This window comes from Bos javanicus, chromosome X (assembly GCF_032452875.1).
Source record: "Bos javanicus breed banteng chromosome X, ARS-OSU_banteng_1.0, whole genome shotgun sequence".
NCBI lineage: Eukaryota > Metazoa > Chordata > Mammalia > Artiodactyla > Bovidae > Bos > Bos javanicus.
Window position 1 is genome coordinate 60,939,408 of NC_083897.1, and position 22,271 is coordinate 60,961,678.

At 40.1% G+C, this 22,271-nt stretch overlaps 1 protein-coding gene across 14 annotated transcripts in view; it reads right to left on the reverse strand.

The window, feature by feature from the left end:
• The window catches only part of CHRDL1 (chordin like 1), a 135,033-nt gene that overhangs the window by 26,037 nt on the left and 86,725 nt on the right, over positions 1–22,271 (reverse strand). The gene's annotated exons all lie outside the window — the stretch shown is intronic.

Below are 22,271 nucleotides of genomic sequence, written 5' to 3' on the forward strand. Positions count from 1 at the left end.
TCACTTTCCACTGTAATATAGCCATCATTGTCACTTCTGCTTATTTTATTCCGAAGACAGTTAAGTATTTTACAGGTCATATTCAACTTGTGTTTAAACTACGCTTAAAGAATGAGAGTTCTGTGAATTTGGTCTGTCATGATTTGTTAAATTCACCATTATGTCTCTAAGAAGGTACAACTTGATCTGAAAGTTAACGTAAAACTTGCTGTGGTTGGAGTGTTTACACAACCCATATCTTCTAGTTTTGCCTGAAACACCTTTCTCTGGGTCTCCACGACCCAAGTTTTGAACAGTGAACCCCTATCATTTTAGTTGCTTCTAGACTAATTACTTTTAGGGTAAAGATTCTACTTTCAGCCTTGAGAAAGGCAAATGCACAACAGATATGGATATTCCTCAGCTAATTAAATATAAAAAAAATAAGAGAATAATCTCCAAAAATATTGCCTTGTGTTATCTATGTCCAAGTAAGCAGATGGGAAGAGCTTAGTCTTAGAGATATTTGCATCACTCTAAATGAGTACTATTTGTGTGTGTGTGTGTGTGTGTGAGAGAGAGAGAGAGAGAGAGAGAGAGAGAGAGAGAGAGTGTGTGTGTGTGTACCTGCTTGAAAATAAACCCAATATCTATTCAATCATATATCTCATGGGATAACAAGGAATACAAAAATATATAAACATTAAGAATTTTCTACCCTAATTAATCTCCCAAAATTTTGAAACCTAACTCTAATGAGTAACATGTTACTGGTTCAAGTACTTTTACTGGTTTAGGGCTGGTAAAAGACCTCAAAATTCATTTGATACCAATATTATCACTGAGCAGTGACATAAAACAAAGCATGGCTTTAACCCTCCATGATTCAAAGATCATCTCTTGGAAAAAAATTATGAATGTTGAAGACTTAACTGTGATTTCTAGGTTTATCTTCCTAAAACACTACTTTGACTATATAATGGTATTGTTTTCTGATCAAAAAAATATCCTCAGTAGGTTCCCATGTAGGACTGTCTATAATCAGCCCCCACCTCATCTTTACTGAACATCTACCTCCTATCCAACTATCTTAGCTACTCTACAATGAAATCCCTTTGACCTCCTTACTCTTCAGTGAACCTGTGGCTCCCATTCTTGCTTCCATGGTTCTGCTCATATTATTCTTCTGAAATTACCTTCCCATCTCCCACACCTCAGAACTCCTCTATGACTATGAAAAACATTCAGGTTTTCCTCTTCTACAAAGCTTTCTTCAAGTACTCTTACATATTTCTTATTGCCTAAAGGACTTAGGTCCTTATAGTCAAAACTGTGGTTTTCCTAGTAGTTATGTACAGATGTGAGAGTTGGACAATAAAGACGGCTGAGTGCCAAAGAATTGGTATTTTTGAATTGTGATGCCAGAGAAGCCTCTTGAGAGTCCCGTGGACTGCAAGGAGATCCAAATCAGTCAATCCTAAAGGAGATCAGTCCTGAATATTCATTGGAAGGACTGATGCTGAAGCTGAAGCTCCAGTACTTTGGCTACCTGATGTGAAGTGCCGACTAATTGGAAAAGACCTTGATCCTGGGAAAGATTGAAGGCAAAAGGAGTAGAGGGTGGCACAGAATGAGATGGTTAGATAGCATTACCAACTCAATGGACATGAACTTGAGCAAACTCCAGGAGATAGTGGAGGACAGGGAAGTCTGGCATGCTGTAGTCCATGGGGTCACAAAGAGTCAGACATGACTTAATGACTGCACAATTAAAGGACTTAGCATCCTGTAGCTTTAGAGATGTATAGGACTTCATCTATTTTGAAAATTTGTCCAACAGTTCCATTTAACAGGTGGAGAAACCAAGGCTCAGAGAGGGCAAGGAGCCATTCACTCATATAATCAGTTGACGACAGCTAACACCCCGAATTCCAGATTTCCCTGCTCCCAAATAAGTGTATTCATTCTATAAGGACCTGTCCTTTTTATTATTTGCGTTATTCATGGATGTATCACCATGATCTATAACAGTACCTGATACATAATAGTCACTCAATAAATACTCATCAAATGATGGAATTAGGAAATCTTCTTTGACCACCTATTTAAAATTTCAAATACCCTCTGATACTTCTTACCACCATCTTTGATTTTCCATTCTAAGACTCAAGAGTATCTTGTGGTATATGTATTTTATTTCTTGTCTGCTTTCTCCTACTAAAATTCTCCTATGAGAACAAGGGTTTTTGTCTATCATGTTCCCTGATGTAACCAACCCCAGCACCTAGACCAGGGCTGGGCATGTAGTTAGTACATACTCAATTTCTTGAATGAATGAATACTAAAATACTTTACAATATTTTCTGCTGTTAAATGTTTCCTGAGCCTGCCTCGTTTCCCTAAAGAGAATGCAAATCCCTAAAGAGACCATGTCTCAGACCTCCCTCTGTGTTGCCTACATCACTGGTTCTCAAAGTGTGGTCTCCAGATCAGCAACATCAGCATAAATTGGGAACTTGTGAGAAATGCAATATTTTGGATCCCACCCTGTACCTAGTAAGTCAGAAGTTCTGGGGTGGGGGTCAGTGATCTGGTACACATCAGATGCTCAGTTTATTCACTGAATTGAACTTCAAACATACAGAATTAAGTGCTTAGCCAATAGCAGACTTACCTCTTCCTGGTTATTCCATGTCTGAGTAAAGATAGCAGACAAAGACCACATGCAGACTCTTTGGAAACCATAACTAACCTTGTAAAAGTGAAGATGCTTGCACCTTTGTTTATATAAAAAAATAATGCCTAAGTCACAATGGCCATCATTAAAAAGTCTACAAATATTAAATGTTGGAGAGGATGTGGAGAAAAGGGAACCCTCTTATACAGTTGATGGGAATGTAAATTGGTGTAGCCACTATAAAAACCAGTATGGAGGTTCCTCAAAAAACTAAAAATATAGTCGCCATATGATCTAGCAATCTCACTCCTGGGCATTTACCTGGATAAAGCTATAATTTGAGAAGATACATGAAACCCTATGTTCATAGCAGCACTATTTACAATAGTCAAGACATGGAAACAACCTAAATGTCCATCAACAGATGAATGGATAAAGAAGATGAGGTACACATATACAATGGAATATGAGTCATAAAATAAGAATAAAATCATACCATTTGTGGCAACATGGATGGACCTAGAGATTATCAGACTAAGCAAAATAAGTCAGAAAGAGGAAGACAGATACCATACGGTATCACTGTTATGTGAAATATAAAATGCAACACAAACGAACATATTTATGAAACAGAAATAGATTCACAGACGGGGAACAGACTTGTGGTTGCCAAGGCGGAGGGAGCTAGGGGACGGAAAGATTGGGATTTTGAGATTAGCAGATACAAACAGTATATATAGGGTAGATAAACAACAAAGTTCTACTGTATATCATGGGGTACTATATCCAATATCTTAAGATAAACCATGAAAAGAATGTGAAAAGGAATATATGCTGTGCTGTGCTTAGTTGCTCAGTCATGTCCCACTCTGTGACCCTATGGACTGTAGCCTGCCAGACTCCTCTGTCCACGAGATTCTCCAGGCAAGAATACTGGAATGGGTTCCTCTTCCAGTGGATCTTCCACACCCAGGGATTGAATCCAGGTCTCCTGCATTGCAGGTGGATTCTTTACCATCTGAGCCATGACTATAACTGAATCACTTTGCTGTATAGCAGAAATTAGCGCAACATGGTAAATCAACTGTAAATCACCTTCAATAACATTTTTTAAAAAGAAAAAAGTAACTCCCCAAAGTCAGTTAACATATATTGAATGCTTCTTGGGTAGAGAACTTGATACTAAGTCAGAAGGAGAAGGCAAATCAGGGCTGGACCCTTCCCTCAAGACATTTACAACCTGTTTGGAGGTGACAGGTAACCAATATGGAAATCAGATGAACCTAAACACACAAACAGAGTAACAACTGGAAAGGCAAATGGAATATATATGCTTAGGAGATATCAATTGTGTGGAGTGAACAGTCAGATGTAATCATGGAAACCATCCCCAAAGAATTGTTAAGTCATGTTTTTAGAAGTAGATATTGCAGAGTATAAGGGCTTCCCTGGTGCCTTAGAAGTAAAGAATCCACCTGCAATGCAGGGTTCGATCCCTGGGTCAGGAAGATCCCCTGGAGAAGGAAAGGGCAACTCACTCCAGTATTCTTAGCTGGGAATCCCATGGACAGAGGAGCCTGGCAGGCTACAGTCCATGGGGTCACAAAAGAGTCGGACATGACTGAGCAACTAAACACAACAACTGCAGGTTATAAACAGACAGTCACATGGGCAGAAGGGATTGCCAGCTGGAGGAAATGGCATTTGTAAAGGATTGGAGTTTTGGAAATAGAAAGTCACATAGTGGACACAGCAAGCAAGGTGTGGCTTTAGTCGAAGCTTCAGAAGTGAAACAAGAGAAATGGGGCTGGTGGAGAGAGAAAAAAGGAGGGAGAGAGGGGGATGGGTTGTTGAGATAACTGGGTTGTAAATATTTCTCGTGAAACTTCAAAGAGAGACTAAAGCATTCACATTTGATTGTGTTACCATTTTTTATGTAGAGGTGCCTATGGTAAAAGTAATATTTGTGGAAGCTTATCCTGGCAAGGGGGTGTTGACTGGTTGGGGAGCAATTAGAATCTGGGAGGCCAACCAGGAGGCTGTTGTAGTAATATGTAATAGGCCATGAGAATTGAAAAAACAGCAAAGAAGGGGTGAATCATACTACTGCAGATAACATGTAAATTATAAGACCCCGAGGGAAGATTTGATAATGGAAGAGGAAGGCAAAGGAGAAAGTATAAAATGACATTAGGGTTGCAAGTCAGGAGAGCTGGGGTATGACACTGCTCTTGACAGTGACTGAGTGGGAATGCACTTGGATTTACTTGTTACATTTTGGCTGGCAGTGCTGGGTCAAAGTCATGTCCTGAGCCAAATGAAAATATGGGACCAGAGAGAAGATTTGAAACCAGGAAAGATTTGCCAGCAAAATGGCAAAACAAAATGTAAATGCTATAGTATGTGGTTTCAAGCCGAATTGAAGCAGCCAAAAGAGAACAAATTATAAAGAAAAATGAGAGAGTAGCTCTCCTCATCATGTGCCCTTTTTAAATGTAGATTTAATGATTGGTATTGACATGAAATGTTTATTCAGTATGACCTTCTAAGAAGTTCAAGTTATTATACTTAGACCCTAGAGTCTTAAAAAGGCTTTTAAAGAGGGTCTTTAAATACTTCATAGTCCAGACAGAATCTTAAAGCAATATAGAAGCATACAGTCCCTGTTAAATAAGCAGAGAGGCAAGATGGCAAAGCAATGAGACAAGTCAATTATCATGCAGACTATTAAATATGCTGTAATACAAGTTCAGATAAATGTGGCATAACCACCTAAGCATTTGCAGACAGTTATATGTACCTAAATTTGAATGATTTCACTTCATTTAAAACTACTGGAGCCATTACTTGTGTGTGTGTGTGTGTGTGTGTGTGTGTGTGTGTGTTCATGTCTGTATTCTCAAGTAGGAACTACAAACTACTGGTATTTTTGTTGCCTTTGAGCTTTCAAAATCTTCAAAATGGCATTCTCTATGCTAGAATGCTCTATTGTTGTTGCTGTTTAGTCGCTCAGTCATGTCTGACTCTTTTACAACCCCATGGACTGAAGCCCACCAGGCTTCTCTATCCATGGGATTCTCCAGGTCAAGAATACTGGAGTGGGTTGCCATTCCTTTCTCCAAGTGATCTTCCTAACTGAGGAATCAACCCTTGTCTCCTACTTGGCAGGCGGATTCTTTACCACTGAGCTACTTGGGAAGCCCAGAATGTTCTATAAGTAGCCCCTAAAGGTTTCAACATTTTAATTATTCTATATATGAAACAAAGCTAAATAGTTAAATTTGAATTATCTTCTTAGATGTTCACATCAGTGGTGTTTTAGACTGGGGTGGGGTCTATCTAGAGAGCTGAAAATAGGTTTGTCCATTTACAATCTTAAATATTTCACCTTAGATGTATCTAAGAGACAAGGACATAAAAGAAAAAAGTAGGCACCAAAGCCCCCAAAACCTATTTCGTTGCCTTTTTCCTTAATTCACTGGACAAATTGAGTAAGAGGAAGCTTCTTTTTTCAGCCAAGGCTTTAAAAAAAAAACAACAAAAAAAAAAACAGTGATTCTAATGGAGACAGATGGATCCTAGTTAATTCCGAGAAGCACCGAGATGTAATTTTAACCAATTTTTAAAACCAAAATGAAAAACAACTCTAGTGTACTGTATGTCAAACAATATTCATTTAACCTTAAAAGCCACATGTGTTGTTTATTCAAACCTCAATTATACTCTGAGTGGTACCCTATGGAGATGGAATGGCTTGGCTTTCTGGTAATGAGAGAAATGGAGAACAAGCATTTGAAAAATGGTCAAGAGCTAGGCTAAAATTCAGACTGTTTATAACTCCCATTGCTCCTATTAATCTCTGATTGGTCAGAGCAGGTCACAGAAGTAAACCTTGTCTTCTCAAAAGGACCAAGTATACAATGAGATTATGAGATACCCATGAAGATAAACCTCAGACAGCAAAACTACGCCAGCATGTGGCCACTTCTGAACCACACTCATCACAAATAGGGTGCCCATAGATTCTCATTTATCTGGGACAGCTCAGTTTTATGTCTGTTTTGCTGGCAGGCATAATTGTTAAGATTGCTTCTTTCACTTTCAAAAGTGTCTTGGTTGGGATGATAAATTCCATGGTTACTCTAATCATAAGGCAAATAGAAATTGTAAATGAATTTCCAAGACAAGGGGAAATGATCTCCATGACAAGGAAAACTGATCTCTGTATTTTCCGAAGAACACGTTGAAATCAGCAGAATCAAGGCAATAACTAAGGGTTTTTGAGGAAAAGTGGGAGTAAGTAGAGGAAAAAAACTGATCGTGAAATCTCCAGGTAACTATGTACCAGGTTCCCTGGTGGGCCACTTTATAACCAGTGCTCAACACCCAAACTGGAGATTAAAAAGAGAATGGAAGCAGATGACTTGGTTGGGGGGGGTGGTGGGGAGCTACTACCAAATATCTAATTCTACAAATTTGTTGGTGAGGGAGCAAGCGTGCTCTAGTGTCTCATAAGGTGGACAGTCATTTTTTAAAATCTTATTTTGTATTGGGGTATAGCCCATTAACAAACAATGGTGTGACAGTTTCAGATGCACAGTGAAGGGACTTAGCCATACATATACATATATCCATTCTCCCCCAAACCCCACTCCCATCCAGGCTGAGACATAACATTGAGCAGAGTCCCCTGTACTATACAGTAGGTCCTTGTTGGTTACCCATTTTAAATATAGCAGTGGCCACATGCCCATCCTAAACTCCCTAACCATCCCTTCCCCCCACCCTTCCCCCCTGGGAAGCATAAGCTCATTCTCTAAGTCTGTGAGTCTGTTTCTGTTTTGTAAATGAGTTCATTTGTATCATTTCTTTTTAGATACCACATATGAGGGATGTCATATATCTTTCTTTGACTTATTTCACTCAGTATGACAATCTCTAAATCCATCAATGTTGCATGAAATGGCATTATTTCATTCTTTGTAATGGCTGAGTAATATTCCACTGTATATGTACCACATCTTCTTTATCCATTACTCTTGGACAGTCCTTTTTTTTTATTTTTTAGAAAATACCTTGCTGTCAAATAAAGCACTTAATTGTTTGGGCTGTCAATTTTAAGCTCTTAGCACTTTAAACAAAATACCTGCTCGAGAAATACTAAGACACAGACAAGGAGGGAACTCCTGGCACCAGTGGCAAGCCAAATCAGAAGGGGAGTACAAAAGTATTATCCAGAAAAATCAGAAATGTCTGTTTTTTTAAAAAACTGTATTGTGAGAATGTGCATGTGTTTGCAGGAAAGCATCATAAAAGAGGGAATAATGAAACTTAGACATGGCCCATGACCCACATTCTGCTCTTTCAATGGAGATGTGATTAAACAGATCAATGTTTATGGTTAGAAATGGGGTCTTTACATCCCAGGGGAGTCCCAATGACTCTTCTGGAAGTGTTAGTATATCTAGCCATTGGGAGCAGAGAAATCACAAAGTCTGCTCCTCCCAGTAGCCTCAGACTTAAGAGTCCCTGAAGTTGCTTCACACCCTCAACCTGAGAGGCAGCATAGTAATAATGGCAAAGAAAACAGCCTGGAGTCAGACCACCTGGGTCCAAATCCTGACTCTGCCCCTTCTCACCTGTGTGACTTTGAGCACATGAATGAACCCATCTGTGCTTCAGTTTCCTTCTTTATAAAATGGAGACAATAATACCTACCCATATGGTTGTAAGGATGAAATGAATTAGTATATGCAAAGAGCTTAGGACAGTGCCTAGCACACTGTGTTATATGTGTTAGCTATTATCCACCCTCCCTCTTCTTCCTATCCTTTCCCTCTATTTCTTCTTTCTTCTTCTCAAGAGTAGCCCACACATGGGGAAAACCCAACTTACGGAACCTTCACACGTGTACTTCCCAATGGCTCAGAGGGTAAAGAATCCGCCTGCGATGCAGGAGACACAGGAGACATGGGTTTGATCCTTGGGTCAGGAAGATTCCCTGGAGGAAAGCATGGCTACTCACTCTAGTATTCTTGCCTGGAGAATCCCATGGACAGAGGAGCCTGGCGGGCTACAGTCTATGGGGTTGCAAAGAGTCAGACATGACTGAGTGACTAAGGACACACGCACAAGTGTGCAATGTATTTAACAAAAGAAAGCACCTGTATTTTTTAAAAAATGAAGCCTAACAGAAAATTTATGTCCACACATAGAAAGGGAATAATTTCATTTCTAAAGCCAGGGTCCTGGAGACACCAAAAAATAAAAATGGCTGCAGACAGCCATTTTTCATTCCTTCAGCTTGTTCCTTCTAAACTAATGATTAGATTCTCTCATCATTATGCTAGTACCTTCTCCCTTTTCATTTTTATTTAGAAAAGGAGTCTGCATTTTAATTAAACCTCTTTTTCTCTCTTTGCTTAAAGTAATGTATGAGAGGACAGATAACTGCTCCTATGAGAGGCAGTGCAAATTACATAGTCATAAAGTTGAGTGGTAAAAATTCAAGTACCCAAATAGAGTCCTGTGCTACCACCTTCAAAAATGGAAAATAACGAGCAGGATGGAAGAAGGAAACTTAGTGATCTACCATTGTTTACTGCCTGGTTAACCTGGAAATGAAAAGCAATCAGTTTAGGGTCCTTCTTCTTTCCATGAATACCACTTTGGCTTCCTGGCCCCATCCAAAGAGGACTGGACTACCTGGTGGGAGCAGAAGATGTGGGTCTGACTTTAATGGCCAAAAGCAAGGAAAAAGTGGATGGAGTCATTTGAACAATTAGCTTATACCAACTGGATAATTATATCAAATGTTCACTTTGCCTGGGCCATGGAGACCTGGACTTTATAAATTCTTACAGTTACAGTGTAGTGTTCGAATATGATTCCTCTGCCTAACATCACTCTTCTTTCTGATGTTTCTTTTTCCTCTGTTTATACTGTCAGTTAACAAATCAGATTAACTTCCACAATCGTTGAAGTCTAAGTGCTCACGAAGTCTATTCTAATGAGAGTAATGGGTATACCCAGTAATGTGTTTCTGAGCAGTCATGGTATATCCCTTGAAGCAGTCAGAAGGACAAGGCTGAAAGAAGAGTGGCTTTAACCACCCATGAAGAAATAATTGCTCTGAAATGCTTCACTGGGAATTTCTTATTTTTATTGTAGAACCAGACTCATAATACACATGAAAAACCCTCCAGCCCAGCAATGGGATGGGGCATTATTGACCTTGACAGGATACCCCAGATGGCCAATTAGGAATCATCACTATTAATTTGTTAAACTCAGTATGAAAGTCAATGCTGTCCCATCCACTGTCTGAGGGCTTTCTGTCTAAAAGAAACATTCTAGACATAAAAGACATGCCAAGAAGGAACATGACGACTTCAGAGCACTGGGAGTCCTGGGATTGTCAGCAAGGATGTGAAGATGAATTCTGACCACAGGGGATGGAAAGAGAACAAAAACCACCTGAAAGTTTCCATGGAAGAAGAGAGCTTCCAGTTGGTGTTTAGAAGAGGAGCAGTAGACAAGGATAGAAAATCTCTAAGATAGTCCCATGTTCATGAACATGAATGATTCACTTTTGAAAAGGAATTGCTAGTGGTGGTCAAACTCTTCTACAGCTATGAAAAGATGGAGTGTTTCAATACATTTTGAAGTTTAGGCAAGAACATACAATCACAAAAATTATTGAGTTATTTTTAATTTTTTTAAAGCAGTGTTTTGCATTAGCAATGCTTCCTTCCTACCATTATGACCAGGAGATGGGAGTGTTTCTGCAGAAAATGTGGGCAAAAAGAAAATGAGATCCTGACTGATATGTAAGGATCTATATTTAGAGTTGTTATTTTCTCTCATTTCCTTTGATTTCGAAAACTTTGAAAATTTTGGTAGATTTTTATGATGTTAAAAAATGAAATAGCTCATTTACCACTTCCCTCAAGATCTCTGGGCTCAGCGAAGATGGCATCTGAGGTGTAATTTTGCTGCTTTTTGGAAATAGAAATCAAGAGTCTTAGGTAAAATGGCAGATGTCTTGAACACTGACAAATTGCTTTTAAACAATTGCTTCCAGTTTCAGTTACCATGAAGGAGTTAGTAAAAATATCTCAATTTCATAAAAAGAGATTCAATTTTCACCTGGGCTAACTGGAGATGTATTAGATAAATGAGCTTGGGTTGAGTAAGTTGTAAGATCAGTCATTTCTCCTGCCTCCCTAGGCAGGACTACACTTTAAGTGCTTGCCAAAAGCTTTACATAACTGTGGCTCTCTTTCCTGTTAGCAAATCCATCACAAGTTATATGCTTAGTACTATGCTAGGGGCAAAAGAGGAAGAAGATGGTCCTTTCCTCATAGAACTTCCCAGTTGAGGAGCCAAGACCCATTAAACAGTGAATAATAACGTGAAAATGTCAAAGTGTTAGTCACTCAGTCATGTCCAACTCTTTGTGACTCCATAGACTATAACCCACCAGGCTCCTCTGTCCACGGAATTCTCCAGGCACGAATACTGGAGTGGGTTTCCATTTCCTTCTCCAGGGGATCTTCCTGACCCAGGGATCAAACCTGGGTCTCCTGCTGCTGCTCCTACAACCTGACCAAGCCCTGGAAGTGGTCAAAGAAGGAGACCAATGAGGACTAGAATGATCAGGTAAGGCTATTTAAATGAGATGCATGCAGCACTATTTACTATAGCCAGAACACAGAAGCAACCTAGATGTCTATTGACAGGTGAATGAATAAAGAAGATGTAGTATAGATATACAATGGAATATTACTCAGCCATAAAAAGAAATGAATTTCAGTGAGTTCTAGTGAGATGGATGAACCTAGACCCTGTTATACAGAGTGAAATAAGTTAGAAAGAGAAAAATAAATATCATATATTAATGCATATATACGGAATCTAGAAAAATAGTATTGATGCAGGGAAGGAATGGAGACACAGATGTACAGAACAGACTTGTGGACACAAGTCCCCCACACAAGACGGGGAGGGAAGAGAGTGGGACGAATGGACAAAATAGAATCAACATATATACACTATCATATCATGTGTAAAATGCATAGCTGGTGAGAAGTTGCTGTATAACACAGGGAGCCCATCCTGGTGCTCTGTGATGACCTAGAGGGATGCGGGGGGAGGGGAGGGAAGCTCAAGAGAGAGGAGATATATGTATAATTATGGCCCATTCACATTGTTGTATGGCAGAAACTAACACAACATTGTAAAAATTAAAATAATAATAATAAAAGAGCTGCAACTTCAGCTGTGGTCTTGAAAGATGGGCAGGATCCTAATTGATAAAAGAGGAGTAGGAAACTTCCAAGCTTGTGGGGATTAAGAGTTAAGAGAGGCACATAACAGGAGGTAGGATCAAGATGGCAGCAGAGGAAGATCCTGAACTCACCTCCCATGGGCATACCAAAACTTCACCTACTTACAGAGCAACCACCTCTGAGAGTGACCTGAAGACTAGCAGAAGATATTTTCCACAACTGAAGATATAAACAAGGAACCACGATGAGACAGGTAAGGGGGTGGAGACTGCCATCTAGTCAGGACCCACACTCTGGCAAGGTGAGAGGGATATAAACATGAATGTCCTGCCCGAGGAGCAAGAGGTCCAAGCTCCACATTGGACCCCTCAGCCCAGGAGTTGTGCACCAGGAAGAAGAGCAAAAGAGCTGGTTTTGAAAACCAGTGGGGTTTACATTCAGGAGAGCTGGAGGGCTGAAGGTGTGTTCAAAAACTCATTCACTCTGAGTAGTAGCAGAGAGGCAGGAGGCAACTGGGACTCCACTGGGAACACAGATGCTGGTGGCAGCCATTTCTGTAAACTCACTCTACTGTGCTGACACTGGCACTGGTAGGCACCATTCTGGAATCCTCCCTCTAGCCTATTACCACTGGGGACTGCCCAATCTACCAGTGTACCCATAGCAGTCATGAGCCACCAGGTCCCACAACCAGGCGTGCCTGGGGCCTGCCCTACCCACCAGTGTACCCACAGCATTAAACTCAAAATGTGTTAAATACTTAAATGTAAGACCTGATATCATAAAACTTGTAGAAGAAAACATAGGCAGCATGCTGTTTGACATTAGTCTTAGCAATATTTTTCAGATCAATCTCATTAGGCAAGGGGCTTCCTGGTGGGATATGAGTGAAATAGGCAAAGGGAATGAAGGGGTACAAACTTTCAGTTACAGAATAAGTCACAGAGATATAATGTACCACATAGGGAATATAGTCAATAATATTGTAATAACTTTGCATGGTGATAGATGGTTACTATTTTGGTAATCAATGCATAATGTATATGAATCTTGAACACTTAGAAACAAATATAATATTGCATGTAAAAAAGAAGGGCATATGACAGGGCTGAAGGTGGGGAGGACATGGCATATTATAAAAAGAGAAGTGCCAGTCTAGAGGACAAAGTGTGTGTGTTGGTGTTGAAGAAATGAGGATGGGTAGTGAGTTAAGGAAGAGTCCGACTGTTTGACAGAGGACCTTTAAAGATAAGCTACAGAACTCAGATTAGATAATATGGTAAGAAATGGTAAACATGGAACAACACGATCAAGTAGTTCCTTAATATGTGAAGTCTGAACTTGAGTATATGCAGCAGGTACAATGCAAGAAGGACAGTATAGATACTTCTATAAAATAGGGTAAATAGGGTGGCTGGTTTCATAGTGGGATCAGAAGTCACAGATTCTAGGAGGATAGGACTGCTGCCACTTATACCCAGAACTTTTGAGTCAATTCTCCCAAATCCTGGGGGTACAGAGAGCGAAGAGGAATATGGTGTGAGTTGAGGCCAGAGAGATGGTCTTGAGCCTCGGTCAGTTATTGGCTTTTATAACACCTTTCCTTCATAGCATGTGGCATGATTATGATTTCATATTTACTTGTCTCAATATTTGATACATGTCTATCTTCCTCATTAAATTCTATGATGGCTGGTTCCATGCCTGTTTTGTTCACCATGGTATCTCCAGTACTCACACAGTGCCAGGTACTTAGTGGTTGCAAAACAAATGTTTGTTGAATGAAAGAATGTAGATATTTATACTTGGGCTACTCTAAACCTAGAAATGGGCTTCCCAAGCAGTGCTAGTGGTAAAGAGCCCGCCTGCCAGTGCAGGAGACATGAGACGTGGGTTTGATCCCTGGGTCTGGAAGATTCCCTTGGAGGAGGGCACAGCAATCCACTCTGGTATTCTTGCCTGGAGAATCCCATGGACAGAGAAGCCTGGTGGGCTATAGTCCATAGGGTCACACAGAGTCAGACATGACTGAAGCGACTTAGCATGCACGCACACAAGTGCTACGTATGTACACCATCTACCAAATGCAGGCTTGGCTCTCAAAATGCCGATAGCTTACCCCATATATGTCTCCCTTGCTTAACGTCTAAGAACATAGCCTTCCCCTTTGCTTTGGCAAGATAGGCAGAAGACAGGAAGCAGAAATGATAAATGGTGGAAGAAGCTGGGACTGGGTTTGGGTTTAAGGCCTGCCTGCCCAGAATGTGGCCATAGTACAATCTCTGAAGAGTTATTTTTTTTTTCCTGCTGATAAAGTTTCCCTTAAGGTTCCAGTGGCTGTGTGCACTATGCTTCCAGTCTAGATGAGGTTTGCTGAAGTGCCAGCAATGACACACCCTGCCAACACTCTCCTGACTGTCCTAGCCTCAAAGACAAGTCTAAACAATTGAGACTGGGGTTGAGATTCAATCCATGGCTAAGATTGCTGTCTGACCCAGGAAGAAAGGCACACATTAGTGTTTGGTGACAGTGCAGAGACTATTTCAATGGGGTCTTTTATATTAAGGTTTGTAAGTTCAGTGCTCAAAAGGTTATTTCTTCTGCAGTATTTTGCCTGCAATTAGGGCGGCCAACATAGAAGAGAAATGTGTCTGGGTTCCCTGCTGAATGAGTAATATGCTTACACAAGGTATACCTTTGTAAAAACATCATTTCAACAGAAAAAAAAAATAACTAGGTGCTTCAAAAATTGACTTCAAAGGAGATTCAATCACATTATATACAACTGAAAGATGTAAAGACATTAAAGACAGAGAAAAAAGCATCAATTTTATGAAAGTGTAAGATTTAGTCTTGAGAGGGGAAGATGAAAGAGAATGGTTTATTTAGGCTGGAGAAGAGATGGCAAAGAGAGAACTTCATGAATTGTCAAGTGTGTGAAGGGGCAGTACACGATCAGTAACAACTAGCTTTTATCTGTTGCTTCTGAGGACATAACAAAAAGAAAAGAAAATTAAATCATGACAAGAAAACCATTGAGAAGATAGTTAGTCCCAGGATCTGTTGCCATGAGAAGGACTAGAAATAAACTTCTGTATATGTACATTAAGGAAATAAAAAGGCAAGACTATTGGAGATAGCTAAGGTGCAATTCTACTTAACCCCAGGGTAATAAATATAGTCATAATGCACTCACACGTCACTTATTAAGCAATAACTCTTTGCTGGACTTTCTCTTAGCTTTCTGTCATCTCAGTTAATTTTTACAACCTTTCTGTTGGTTGTAGATATTATAATTAGCATTTACACAGCTGAGAGATTCGAGGTCCTGAATGGTTGTGTCTTGCCCAAGATAAAATTACTAGTTGACTGTAGCTCTGCCAGGTCAAAACTATGTCCTCTGGCTTCAGAGCCTATCTGCATTGCACTCTATTGCCTCTTGGATGCAATAATACATCTTTTTGCACTTTCCTTTATCAATTGTTCTTCAGTTTAGATTTCACATTATTTTCCCCAAACAAAATCACCTTAACCTAACAACTGGATTATAGCAATTAGCTGGTTATATTAGTAACCACGTGTACACCTCTGCTAAAAATGGACTCTCTTGGGTGTGCAGAAAAGGGAACCCTTGTATACTATGGATGGAAATGCAAATTGGTACAGCCACTACGGAAAACAGTAGGGAGGTTCCTTAAAAAATCTAAAAGTACAGCTGCCATATGATCCAGAAATTCCATTCCAAGGCATATATCCAGAAAAGAGAAAAACTCTAATTGGAAAAGATGCATACACCCCAATGTACATAGCAGCACTATTTATAATAGCTAAGACATGGAAGCAACCCAAGTGCCCATTGACAGATGATTGGTTTAAGAATATGTGATATAAATACATATATACACATGTATATATACATATATATACATATACAATAGAATATTACTCAGCCATAAGAAAGAATAAAATATTGCCACTTGCAGCAATGTGGATGGACCTAGAGATTATCATACTAAGTAAAGTAAGTCCAACAAAGACAAATATTTTGTGGTATTACTTATACATGGAACCTAAAAATACAAATGAATCTATATACAAAACAGAAACAGACTCAAAAACATAGAAAACAAACTTATAGTTGCCAAAGGGGAAAGGGGTGGGAAGGGACAAATTAAGAGTATGGGATTAAAAGATACAAACTAGTATACATAGAGTAGATAAGAAACAAGAGTTTACTACATAGCATAGGAAACTATATTCAGTATCTTTAATAACAACCTATGATGGAAAATAATCTGAAAATTACATATATATATAATTAACTGGATTACTTTATTGTACATCTGAAACTAACACAATACTGTAAATAAACTATACTTCAATTTTTAAAAACGGACTCTCTTCTCTTTGGAGTGGACTCAAGCTGGGACAAAGATGGGAAAGGAGATAAGGAACAAAAGAGTCTTTCCTGGCTGAAAGTTCATAGTTGTACTGAGGGACAGTACACACACTGTGAGAAACAGGTATGGAAAGATCCAGTGCCTTATTGAAGCATACATTAAATTAGGCTGCAACTAAATTCATGCTGACCTGTAAAGGCTGGTGCAAAAAGCATAGTAAAAAAGATGAGCCTGTATGGATACTAAGAATAAGGTCATTTCTTTCTAAAAGAAATATTAGTTATAGTGTGCTAAAGTAAGGTAGGGAATAAAAAGCAATATGAGGGATCACCTAATTTCCTACTGACCATGAATGAATGTAAAGCCAGTACCATCACCATAGTCAGTAATTCAGAGGAAGAAAAAACAAAAACAATATCTTATTTTTGTTGTTGTTGTTTAGTTGCTAAGTCATGTCTGACTCTTTGTGACCCCATGGACTGTAGCCCACCAGGCTCCTCTGTCTAGGGGATTTCCCAGGCAAGAATACTGGAGTGGGTTGCCATTTCCTTTTCCAGGGAATCTTCCCAACCCAGGGATTGAACCTGCATCTCCTTCATCAACAGACAAGATTCTTTATCACTGAGTCACCAGGGAAGACCAATATCTTATTTTAGTAGCATCTAATTCCAACCATGATAAACTTTCTGGCAATATTTCCAAGCTAGTGTGTGTTCATTCAAACAATACCTACTCTGTGCCTAGCACAGTGGGGGAAAAAAGATGAGCCCAAAATAGTTACTGCCTTGAGGAACACATATTGGTAGGGATGATAAGACATGGGCACATATAATAAAAGACAAAAGGTGCTAAGGTTATAAATGCCACTGGAAAAGCACAGGTGAGGTCCTGAAAAGTCTTAGAGAGGAGGGAATTTAGTCCTAATTTATAGGATTAAAAAAAAATCATGGAGGAGGTAGCGTTTGAGCCAGCCTCTGAAGGAGAAGCAGGATTTAGGGGTGGAGAAACTGGAATGAAGGTGGGAAGGCAAAGAAGAGAGAAAGACCCTCCCACTAGTATTTATCCAAATCAAAACCACAGTGAAGTATCACCTCACATGGGTCAAAATGGCCATCATCAAAAAGGTCTAATAAATGTTGGAGAGCGTGCCAAGAAAAGGGAATGCCCCTACACTGTTGGTGGGAATGTAAATTGGTACAGCCACTGGAGAGAACAGTACGAAGGTTCCTTAAAAAAACAGAAATAGAGTTATATGATCTAGCAATCCCACTCCTGGGCATATATCCAGAAAAGAGAAAAACTCTATTTCCAAAAGATATATGCACCCCAACGTTCATAGCAGCACTGTTTATAAGAGCCAAGACATGGAAGCAATCCAAATATCCATCAATTGAGGAATGGATAAAGAAGATGTGGGACATATATACAATGGAATATTAGTCATAAAAAAGAATGAAATAATGCTGTTGCCAGCAACATGCATGGACCTAGAGATTATCATCTATGAGTGAAGTAAGTCAGACAGAGAAAGACACATATGATGTCACTTATATGCATAATCTAAAAAAATGATACAAATGGACTATTTACAAAACAGAAACAAACTCAGAGAACAAACTTATGGTTACTGAGGTGGAGGGGGGAGGATGGGGGAATGAATAGATTAGAAGTTTTCGACTGACATGTACACACTGCTATATTTAAAATGGATAACCGAAAGGACTACTGCATAGCACAGGGAACTCTGCTCAACACTCCATAATGACCTGAACGGGAAAATAATTTGAAAAAGAATAGATAGATGTATAACTTAATGTCTTTGCTGTATACCTGAAACTAACACAACACTGTTAATCAACTCTACCCCAATATAAAATAAAAAATTAAACAAAACAAAATAAACAAAAAAGACAAATGTGACCTGAGGACTACCTATGTTAGCATCTGAGGAGGCTGCATTTGAGTTAGGGCTTCAGGAGTAGGCAGGATTTTCACAAGTGAAATCCGAGGGAAAGGATATTCTAGAGACAGGCAATATCCTCTCCTTTCAAGTCTTACTGTACATGTTGTATAGATATAACTAAGGACGCCATTTTGTCACTTTTTCTTCCCAGCCTTATTGTGAAATGGTTGCTTCTCATTCACCCCAAACTGGCTTACCATATGAATGGGATTAGATGCTCTGACCAATCAGAGACTGACATTGGTCACTCTTCTATTGGTTTACTAAGGTTTCAAACTTTTAAGATGCTCAATTTAAGTGCACCAAATTCAGATGTAAAACCACCATTTCAGGCCACCCCCAGTCATCTACATTGTTGTAGGGATGGTTTCTCAAAGCGAAAGTCTATGGACCACCTGCATCAGAATGGATGATGAGGCCAGTTTAAAAGCACATCCCAGGGCCCCTCCCCAAGGCCACCAAAACAGAATCTCTGTGGTTGTGGTCCAGGGAGGTGAAATTCAATCATTTCTCCAGTAATTCTAAGCACACTGAAGTTTGAAAGATATTGAGGGGCTGAGGAGAGAGCAAAGGTACAAAAGTGAGACCACACAAGAACAATATGGGAAGAACCCAAGGTGCAAGAATGCAAGCATGTGGACCTATAAAGGTAACTCAGAAGACCTTCACTGTCAGAGTCAGGGGTGGACACATTCTGCAAGCACCAGGGAGCCATTCCTTTCAGTGGCAGAGTGGGGTGGTTAGGAGCCTAGAGTCCGGAGCCAGACTTCCATGGTTCAGATCTCAGCTCTTTGACTCACTAGCTGCTGCTGCTGCTGCTAAGTCGCTTCAGTCATGTCCGACTCTGTGTGACCCCATAGATGGCAGCTCACCAGGCTTCCCCATCCCTGGGATTCTCCAGGCAAGAACACTGGAGTGGGCTGCCATTTCCTTCTCCAATGCATGAAAGTGGAAAGTGAAAGTGAAGCCGCTCAGTTGTGTCCGACTCTAGCGACCCCATGGACTGCAGCCTACCAGGCTCCTCCGTCCATGGGATTTTCCAGGCAAGAGTACTGGAGTGGGGTGCCATTGCCTTTTCCGGACTCACTAGCTACATAACCTTGAACAAGGATCTTAATCTCTTTCTGCCTCAGTTTCATCATCTGTAAAATGAGGTTAATAATCATAACCTCCCCCACCCCCAACGGGGTTGTCATGAAATTAAATGAGTTCATATCTGTAAAATGCATAGAACTGCGACTGGCATTGAGTAAGTACAATGTGTGTCAGCATAAAGACTTCTGAGTAGGGGTGTAGCACAGTTAAGGCTATCTCTTTGGAAGATTAAGCTGGCAGTAATGTATGGGAAGGTTTACTGATAGCTCAGCTGGTAAAGAATCCTCCTGCAATGCAGGAGACCCCGGTTCAGTTCCTGGGTCGGGAAGACCCACTGGAGAAGGGATAGGCTACCCACTCCAGTATTCTTGGGCTACCCTGGTGGCTCAGCTGGTAAAGAATCCACCTGCAATACAGGAGACCTGGGTTTGATTCCTGGTTTGGGAAGATCCTATGGAGAAGGGAAAGGTTACTCAATCCAGTATTCTGGGCTGGAGAATTCCATGGACTGTATAGTCCATGGGGTTGCAAAGAGTCAGACAGGACTGAGTGACTTTCACTTTCAATGTATGGGAGTCAACCACCCATTTGCTACTAGCAAATCCCATCATATTTTCCCTCTATTTCAGTGGCTCTCAACCTTGGCTGCACATTGGAATCACCTCCTTCATTCCCCTTTCCCCTTACCAAGGTAATTCCAATATGTACCCATAGCCAAGAACCAGTGTTCTAAATATACAGTCATCCCTTGGTATCTTCAGGGCATTGGTTCCAAAGGACCCTTGCAGATACCAAAATGCAAGGATGCTCAAGTCCCTTATATAAAGTGGCATAGTATTTGCATATAGCCTATATACATACTCCCATACACTTTAAATCATCTCTAGATTACTCATAATACCTAAGTATTAGAAGTTGGGAATACAATGTAAATGCCATGTAAATGGTTGGCAGCCCACAGCAAATTCAAGTTTTGCTTTTTGGAACTTTCTGGATTTATTTTTTCTCCAATATGTTCAGACCATGGTTAGTTAAATCTGAGGATTCAGCACTTGCTGTATTTCAAATTTGTTCAGTATTTGTTATTGAATCCTCACTTTATGGAAGACAGTGTCCTAGGTCCTTTTCCTGTATTATCTCATTTAAACTTAACAACAGTTTGGAGGTTGGTGCTAACATAATCCTTAATGTAAAGACTGCTAGAAAGGTGAGTACATACATGGCTCATGATCACCCAGCTTGAAAGTAGCAGGACTGGGATTAGAATCAAGGCAGCCTGGCTCCAGAAGACCTCAGTCTGAACCACTACTCTATACTGTGTGCCCCGCCCTGAATCTTGGCCTCTCATACCAGAGAGACTGACTGCTACATCCATCCTCTTGGTCTCTCTACTTGTCGTCTTTCCTCCCTCCAATCTAGTGTGGACACAATAACCAGTGAGATCTTGGAAGACATCAACTGGATCACATCACATCTCCTGCACAACTTTCTGCTGGCTTCCCAATGCACTTCACAATGGAAATCCAAACTTGTTACCATGGCCTTGAAGGTCCTGCATCATCTGACTCCTGTTCACCTCTTCAGTCTCACCAAATGTCAGTTACGACCACAATCACTATATTCCTACCACACTGGTCCAAAGCTCCTTGAATGCTCTAAGCTCTTCCTTGCCTGGTCCTTTGAACTTTTTTTTTTTCTTTCTGCTTGGTATACTCTTCCCCCAGGACCTTTGCAAGGATTACTCCTTTTCATCTTTCAAGTCTGAGCTTAAATGTCATCTCAGAGAAGCCTTTCCAACAACTCAACTAAATGCCTTCACCTCTTTTTCTATCTCAATCCCTTGTTTATTTACTTTACAGTACATACATCGTTTATATTTAGATATGTTTTTGCTTGTTTGTTTATTGTCTTCTCTGGTAAACTGTGGGTTCCACAAGGGCAAAGAACATACCCTGGCTGCTATGTATGCCACATATGGTTATATAGGTTGTGTCCTGCATAAGGGTGCCTCAGCTAAGGAGGTACATTCACAAGGATTTTCCAGCAAATGGCAAGTCAAGTATCTTAAGTAAGGTAATCCTTTCTGTAATTCACATGAAGATGCCATACAGTCTAGCAGCGCCCTGTGTGACTACTATGTTTACCATTATGTATCCAGCTTCTAGCACAGTGCCAAGCATATAGTAGATGTTCAATGAGCATGTTAACTGGATGGAAGGGAAGAAGACAAAATTAGGAGGGAAAGTGGGAAAAGGGGGGATATAAAGGACTGCTGATAGATTTGGTAATCTGAGAAGAGGTAATAAAGGAGAAATTAAAGGTAATGCTGTTTGATCTTGGAAACCTAAAGAATAAAAAGAGTGCCGTCATCAAAGAAATGAAACTCAAAGAAGAAAAAAACTGGCTTTGAGAAGATGACAATTCCATTTTGAATATAATTTGAGAAGATGATGCCTTCCATTTTGCTGTTATTGAGTTTGTCAGCATTTTACTGTGGGATTTGAAAAATACCCCTACCTTTGCCCAGCATAATCTTCAAAATGTTCACATCAGTGCTTTGGGAGGCCAAGTCTTCCTGTTAAGGCTGTGTATGGAAAAGCCCTATGTTTTACAATACAATAATGGAGGGGCCAAGCTAGATGAATCTCACCCCTCTCCCCCTGCTGTGCTGCAGTGCGGTTTCTTTAGGGCAGTGACCTTTAAAAACAATGCTTTTATTTTTTTTCCTTTTGTGATTGAAAGCACCCTTAAAATTTAAGGCTAGCATAGAAAATTCCCTTTTGCTAAAACACTGGACAGGTATTTCCCTCTTCTAAATCCTGCTACTCAAGATGGTAGCACCTGGGGTCTTGGAATACAGGATACCT